This window comes from Prionailurus bengalensis, chromosome B2, assembly GCF_016509475.1.
Source record: "Prionailurus bengalensis isolate Pbe53 chromosome B2, Fcat_Pben_1.1_paternal_pri, whole genome shotgun sequence".
Taxonomy (NCBI): Eukaryota; Metazoa; Chordata; class Mammalia; order Carnivora; family Felidae; genus Prionailurus; species Prionailurus bengalensis.
The window spans coordinates 67,794,882-67,802,720 of record NC_057349.1 but is presented as its reverse complement, the minus strand read 5'-3'; the positions used below and the strand labels follow the sequence as shown (position 1 = coordinate 67,802,720).

The 7,839-nt window shown below is 37.9% G+C and overlaps 1 pseudogene; it reads right to left on the bottom strand.

Moving 5' to 3' along the window:
- Nucleotides 1-3,293: 3,293 nt before the first annotated feature.
- On the bottom strand, nucleotides 3,294-4,138 carry LOC122490485 (annotated as a pseudogene).
- Between the last annotated feature and the right edge of the window lie 3,701 nt (nucleotides 4,139-7,839).

Genomic DNA, 7,839 nt, shown 5'->3' with positions numbered 1-7,839 from the left:
TCTCTTATGCTTTGGCTCCCTCCCTCTATTTTATTTTCCTTCCCCTCCCCCATGGTCTTCTGTTAAGTTTCTCAGGATCCACATAAGAGTGAAAACGTATGGTATCTGTCTTTCTCTGTATGACTTATTTCACTTAGAATCACACTCTCCAGTTCCATCCACGTTGCTACAAAAGGCCATATTTCATTCTTTCTCATTGCCAAGTAGTATTCCATTGTATATATAAACCACATCTTCTTTATCCTTTCATCAGTTGATGGACATTTAGGCTCTTGTTGAAATTTGGCTATTGTTGAAAGTGCTGCTATAAACATTGGGGTACAAGTGCCCCTATGCATCAGCACTTCTATATCCCTTGGGTAAATTCCTAGCAGTGCCATTGCTGGGTCATAGGGTAGATTTATTTTTAATTTTTTGAGGAACCTTCACACTGTTTTCCAGATCGGCTGCACCAGTTTGCATTCCCACCAACAGTGCAAGAAGGTTCCCGTTTCTCCACATCCTCTCCAGCATCTATAGTCTCCTGATTTGTTCATGTTAGCCACTCTGACTGGCGTGAGGTGATATCTGAATGTGGTTTTGATTTGTATTTCCCTGATGAGGAGCGACGTTGAGCATCTTTTCGTGTGCCTGTTGGCCATCTGGATGTCTTCTTTAGAGAAGTGTCTATTTATGTCTTCTGCCCATTTCTTCACTGGATTATTTGTTTTTCAGGTGTGGAGTTTGGTGAGTTCTTTATAGATTTTGGATACTAGCCCTTTGTCCGATATGTCATTTGCAAATATTTTCGCCCATTCTGTTGGTTGCCTTTTAGTTTTGTTGTTCCTTTGCAGTGCAGAAGCTTTTATCTTCATGAGGTCCCAATAGTTCATTTTTCTTACAGAGGGATTTTAACTAAACAAAAGAAGTATAGAATGTTTTGGGGTAGGTGAAAGAGATTCTTGAATAGATTAAAGTTGGCTACTGGTTAAGAAAACAATACAAGTTCCTGTACTGTTTGTGCTCATGGTCATTCTCTGGATCCTACACAACATAAAGTCTAAGGTTGGAGAGGGGAATGGAAGATAATGTTATACTGTACTGCTTTGGAGCTTTTGGTTGGGGATATTAATCAAAAAGTAATAAAATCAAGGCAACCTGAATAGAGCCGTTGTACTCAAAACTAATTCTGACAGAGAGGAGGACAGAAACTTTGGGAGGCGGTACATGATGTACAAGTAGCTAAAGGGTAGCAGGGTATTGTTTGTGGAAGTAATTCTCAGAAGAATAAAGAGTTCAAGTTGAATTTGAACTTGTATTACTTTTTAAAAATTTTTTATTACAAAAAGTTTTAATGCTTATTTAGTTTTGAGAGACAGAGAGTGAGACAGAATGCAAGCAGGGGAGAGGCAGAGAGAGAGGGAGATACAGAATCTGAAGCAGGCTTTGGGCTCAGAGCTGTCAGCACAGAGCCCAGTGCAGGGCTTGAACTCACTAACTGCTAGATCATGACCTGGGCCGAAGTCGGATGCCCAGGTAACTGAGCCACCCAGATGCCCTAGAACTTGTATTACTTTTGAAAAAAAAAAAGGAAGAGAGGGGAAAAAAAGGAGCTGAATCAGTATCCAAGTTTTGTCACCTTTTGGCACTCTGGCCAGAAAGTGTCTTAGGAAGAGGAAACTCTTAGGAATTTCTTTAGAGTAGATGGTAAGGCTTGACCTGTCCCAAGTGGATAGAAGGTTGGGATAGAAGGAGGTTTGTAATATCTGTAATTGTTTTCTATCCTCATCTCTGATTGATTGAATGTTGCCACCAGGGACATTAATTCCTCTGCCCTTTTGGCCTGTGCCTGTGTGTGGATTGAGCAAACTTTTCAAACTTTAGAAAGCAGTGGGCAGAAAAGTAGAGAAACATGGGGCTGGTGGTTGAGGAGGGGTGGATTCAGCATGCACAGAAGTTTCTATCACAGCTGAAAATGAAATAAGAAGAGGGACAAGGGGGTACCAAAGTATCTCCTACAATAGCTTAAGTGGGTGATTCCATCCTGTGTTCTAGGAGTGGGAATATGATTTAACTGGAAAATCAAAATATTTCATTCTCCCTTCCCCCAAAATATTACATCTCTGAGGTGATTGGTTTAGGAATGGGCATGTCACCCATTTACACTAAACAGTCAGAAGTTTTGTTTGTCTACAGTGAAAAAGAAGCTTTCTTATTTGTTGGACAAGAAGCAGTAGAACAGTAAGCTTAGAGATGCTGATTGCCATCTTGCTATGAGGTGGAATAAATCTCCATGTAGAAAGCAACATACAGGAAAGAAAAGTTGAGAGATGGATCAAGAACAGGTCATATTGACATCATTTGAGTGTGGAATCCAGAAAGAAGGCCTTAAGTCTCATTTACATAGTCAGGAATTCCCTCTTCCTCCTTGCTCACTTTTCCCCATTCGCAACTCAGTTTTCATTGCTTATAATAGAAAGAAACATGACAGACACAGAATCTTTTCCCAATTGGGTAGGGCTTTAAAGAATGAATGAGAGGTCAAGAATGTCTGTTAGTAGAAAGGAGACCATCTTGTAACTATGGGACCTCGACTTTTTCTGTCAATCAATTAAGTCAAGACCCTGCTGAGTTGTAAAATCTATTCTTGTCCACCTGCAAATTTCCTTCCCTTCCCTGTAGCTGTAGCATCAGGTCATTTGATTGCCACTTGGATTTTTTGTTTCTGGTCCTTTTTTGTGGAACTTGACTGTGCATTGAAAAAGGTTTATTACATTTGTCTACTATTTCTAAATGTTTGTAGCAGAAAAGTTTTCTGTTTATCTTATTTTGCTGAGACCATTATTTTTCTCTTAATAAAAATTTGTATTTATTTAGAAACATTCAGAATGTCAACTAAATAGCTGCAACATTTTTTTTGTAATTACAAAGTGGTATTCAGTTAATAGAACAACAATTATTTCACATAAGCTGCATCAGAGACAACTGAAGATCAAAAAACTACCATCCCCCTACATAAGTAGTTTCTACCATGTACCAGTAAGAACCTGCTTTAAATTTCCATACCGATTTTTAAAAAAAAATTTTTTTTTTACGTTTATTTATTTTTGAGACAGAGACAGAGCATGAACGGGGGAGGAGCAGAGAGAGAGGGAGACACAGAATCGGAAGCAGGCTCCAGGCTCTGAGCCATCAGCCCAGAGCCCCACGCGGGGCTCAAACTCACGGACCGCGAGATCGTGACCTGAGCTGAAGTCGGACGCTTAACTGACTGAGGCACCCAGGCACCCCATGAATTTCCATATCGATTTTAACCCCTGTACTGTACCAGACAAAGTTAGTGGTTCCTGAAAATACATCCAGAACAGGGCTACCTAAAGACACACTTGGTAGTGTGTTAACTATACAAAAAAGGACACGGTACAGTTTAAAAACAAATCTTACACAGCCTTACATTTCAATTTTTTTTCTTTAAAAGGTATTAGTTGTGTACAAGGGGGTTAAATGTTTTGTAGACAAGAAAAAAAAACTGCACTAGAACCAACTTATTCATCATCATCATCTTCTTCATCTGCATTTTCTTCATCTTCTTTCTCCTCATCTCCTTCATCTTCCTTGTCTTTCTCCTTTTCTTTCTTCTTCTCACTTTTTTTGGCCTTGATGACTTCCATTTTTGCTGCTGCATCAGGTTTTCCTTTAGCTCAGTATGCAGCACTATCTTTTCCATAGTTTTCTTCAGCTTAGCAGCCTTCTTTTCGTAAGGCTGCTCGTCATCTGTTGCAGTGTTATTATTCCACATCTCTCCCAGTCTCTTTGCAATGTCACCAATGTCACCAATGGATAGGCCAGGATGTTCTCCTTTGATTTTTGGGTGATTCTCAGAACAAAACAAGAAAAAGGCCAGAGGAGACCTCTTGGGTGCCTTGGGATCCTTGAAATTCTTTTTTGTTTCCTCTGTAAGGGGGGCGGGTAATAAGTTTTCATTTCTCTTTTGTAATGGGCCTTGTCTGCCTTTTTCATGTCTTTAACTTTTCTTTCTGTTTAGCAGACATAGTCTTCCACCTCTCTGAGCACTTCTTAGAAACTCTGAGAAGCTGACTGAAGCATCTGGGTTCTTCTTCTTGTGCTCCCCCCCAGAGTTTGCATAAATAATGCACATGATGGGCATTGAGGAGGGCACCTGTTGGGATGAACACTGGGTGTTGTATGGAAACCAATTTGAAAATAAATTTCATATAAAAAAATGCACAGGATGACAGTTGCCTCTTGGCTTCTAAGGATCTCCTCTGTCCATGTTTATTTTCCTCAGTGAGGCACAGAGTCACCAGGTGCCTGTCTGGCTCTCACTTGCCACAGCACTGTCTCTATACAACTCATTGTATACTGCAATGGCTATGAGACCACTATTTATTAATTGATTTATTCATTCACTTTGTAGTAGATGCCACTGATAGCTTCTTCACATCCCCTTGGCCCAACTAAATTCACCTACAGCAGCACAGAGTTTTTGACACTATGTCTGTCACTGTTTTTCTTTCTGAGCGCTTTCCTCTGTACCAAAAGTGCTTGTTCCAGTGAAAGCAGAGGTGACTCTACCTTCCTTGTTTTCTGGTGGGATGCTTTTTGAAGTCTATTTTGTCCAATATTAATATAGCCACTCTAGCCTTCTCATGATTATTATTTGTATGGCATATCTTTTCTTTCCATTTCCTTTCAAACTGTGCCTTTGTATTTAATGTGTATCTCCTGTAGACAGAAGATTGTTGGGTCTTACTTTTTTATTCATTTTAGCAATCTGTGCCTTTTAATTGGAGTATTTAGTTCATTAACAGTTAATGTAATTATTGATGTGGTTGGACTTAGGGATGCTATTTTATTATTTTCTGTTTGTGTTCCCTATTATTCCTCTGTTCTTCCTTGTCTGCCTTTTTTTGATTATTTGAATATTTTAAAAAAATTTTATTTTAGTGCTCCTGGGTGGTTCAGGTGGTTAAGCATCCAACTTCAGTTCAGGTCATGATCTCACAGCTTGTGAGTTCAAGAACTGCATCACGCTCTGTGCTGACAGCTTGGAACCTGGAGCCTGCTTCAGATTCTGTGTCTGCTTTTCTTTCTGCCCCTCCCCACTTGCATTCTGTCTCTCACTCTCTCTCTTTCTGAAAAATAAATAAACATTAAAGGGATGCCTGGGTGGCTCAGTCGGTTTAGCATCCGACTTCAGCTCAGGTCATGATCTCATTGTTCGTGAGTTCGGGCCCCATGACGGGCTCTATGCTGACAGCTCGGAGACTGGATCCCACTTCAGATTTTGTGTTTACCTCTCTCTCTGCCCTCCCCCTGCTCACACACACTCTCTCTCTCTCAAAAATAAACATAAAAAAATTTAAATAAACACTAAAAAATGTATAAAAAATGTATTTTCTTAACAACTTTTTGGCTAGACCTCTTTGCATTATATATGTATATGTATATATATATGTATATTATATATGTATATATGTGTGTGTGTATATATATATATATATATATATATTATATAAATAGGTCATGATATATAGGTATCTGCTTGACATAAAAGTGTCAAAACCGGGGTGCCTGGATGGCTCAGTTGGTTGAATATTCAACTCCTGGTTTTGGCTCAGGTCATGATCTTATGGTTTGTGAGATCAAGCCCCACATTGGGCTCCAGCATGGAGCCTGCTTGGGATTCTCTCTTTCTTGCTCTTTCTGCCCCTACCACACTTGCTGTCTCTCTCTGTCAAAGAAAATAAATTAAAACTTAAAAAAAAATGTAGTATCCATGCAACTTTATAGATCCTTTTCCATCTTTTATGCTGCAGATGTTGTAAGATTTACATCTATATATATTATAAATTGCACAAGACAATATTATATTTGCTTAAGAGAGTCATTTTTTTAATGTATGTTTATTTATTTTGAGAGAGAGAGAAAGCATGAGGGGAGGGGCAGACAGAGAGGGAGAGAGAGAATCCAAGCAGGCTGTGCATTGTCAGCACAGAGCCCGATGTGGGGCTCCCTTTCATGACCGTGAGAACTTGACCTGAGCTGAAATCAAGAGTCAGATGCTTAGCTGACTGAGCCACCCAGGTGTCCCAATAGTCCTATGTTTTAAAAGAAGAAAAATAGTCTCATATTTATCTATAGTAATCATTTCTGAAGCTCCTTATTTCTTCTTGAAGATTTGAGTTTCCACTGGTTTCACTTTTTTTTAGCCCACAGAAATTTAGTTTTACTTTTTTTTTTGCATTTCTTGTAGTACAGTTCTTTCAGTTTTCTGTTACATGAAAATATCTTTATTTTAACTTTATACTTGAAAGACATTTTCAAGTATATCAAAAAAGATATAGACTTATGAATTGATAGTTTTTTTTTCTTTCAGCACTTTAAGCATTGTTTTACTGTCTTCTGATCTCTGTAAGTTTCTGATGAGAAGTCAGTTCATAGTCAAAGTTATGCCCCTATTGGCAATGTATCATTGTTTTTCTGACTGCTTTAAAAATTTTCTCTTTATCATTGCTTTTTAGCAGCTTGCCTATGATGTGTCCGGGTGTGGTTTTCTTTGCATTTCTCCTGTTGAGCATCTTGGATCTGTAAATTTTTGTCATTTACTAAATTTGGAAGATTTTGGCTATTATATTTCAAATATTTTTTCTCCCCTTCTCTTTCTGTGCTTTCCTTTGGGGATTCTGATTCATGTATGTTAGACTTCTGTTATTGTCCCAAAGTGTTTTGAGATTTGATAATATAAAACAAAAAAATTTTTGTCCTTCAGATTGGATAATTTCTATTGACCTATCTTGAAGTTCATTTATTCTTTCTTCTATTATATCCAATGTGATGTTAAACCTGCTCATTGAGATTTTATTTTCAAAAGTGCATTTTTATCAGTTCATGATTTTTCTTCTGGTTCCTTTTAAAAATAGTTTCTATTTTTTATGCTGCGATTCTTTGTTTTTATTAATACAGGAATATTTTCTTTTATTTCAATGAGAAGAACTACAAAATCTGCTTTAAAATTCATGTCTGCTAATTTGAACATCTAGATCATTTTGGGATTGGTCTTGGTTAATAATCTTGTCTGTTGAAAATGGGCCACACTTCTCTGATTTTTTATAAATTGAGCAATTTTGGATTATATCTTGGACATTGTAGAATGTTATGTAGTGAATACTCTATATTTCTCCAAAGATTGTTAATCATATTTTTAAGTGGAAAATTAACTGGCCAAATTTAAACACTTTTTTCTTGGGCAGCAGCTCAAGTTTTTGTTCATTCCTTTTGTCCTTAGCTGAGGTATTGGATTCTGCCCCATTCATGTGTGGTTCAGAGACTTGGGCAGAGTTTATAAATGGAATTCAGGGCTCTTCCTTTCTGGTTGACTTATTTTTCCCAACTTACCAGGATCTGTGGCTGCTCTAAATTCCATCCTCTGATTTTCAGGCCAGAAAGACTGTTTTGTATTAGATTTTAGACACACTGTTTAGTGCTAATGTTACCCTGCTCTCAGGATAAAATCTGTAGTGATGGGAAACTCATCTCTTTTGATCCTTCTTCCAAGTTTTGATTCTTCTAAAATCCACTTGTTCACTTTTTTGGTTCACTTTCCAGTGACTTTGCTTTTTTTTTTTTTTTTTTTTCGGTCTGGGGTTTGTTGTTGTTATTTGTGAAAGGGCTGGGCCTGATAGGAACTTACTTGACCATCTGATACCTATTCCACATATACCTATCTTTGTGGGATTGAGCCCATTTTCCCAAATAGTAACCTAATCATTTTATTCACTTTTCTCATTCTCCACCTCATTTCCCCCACTTTGTTACACGTGTTTCCTAAACTACCCA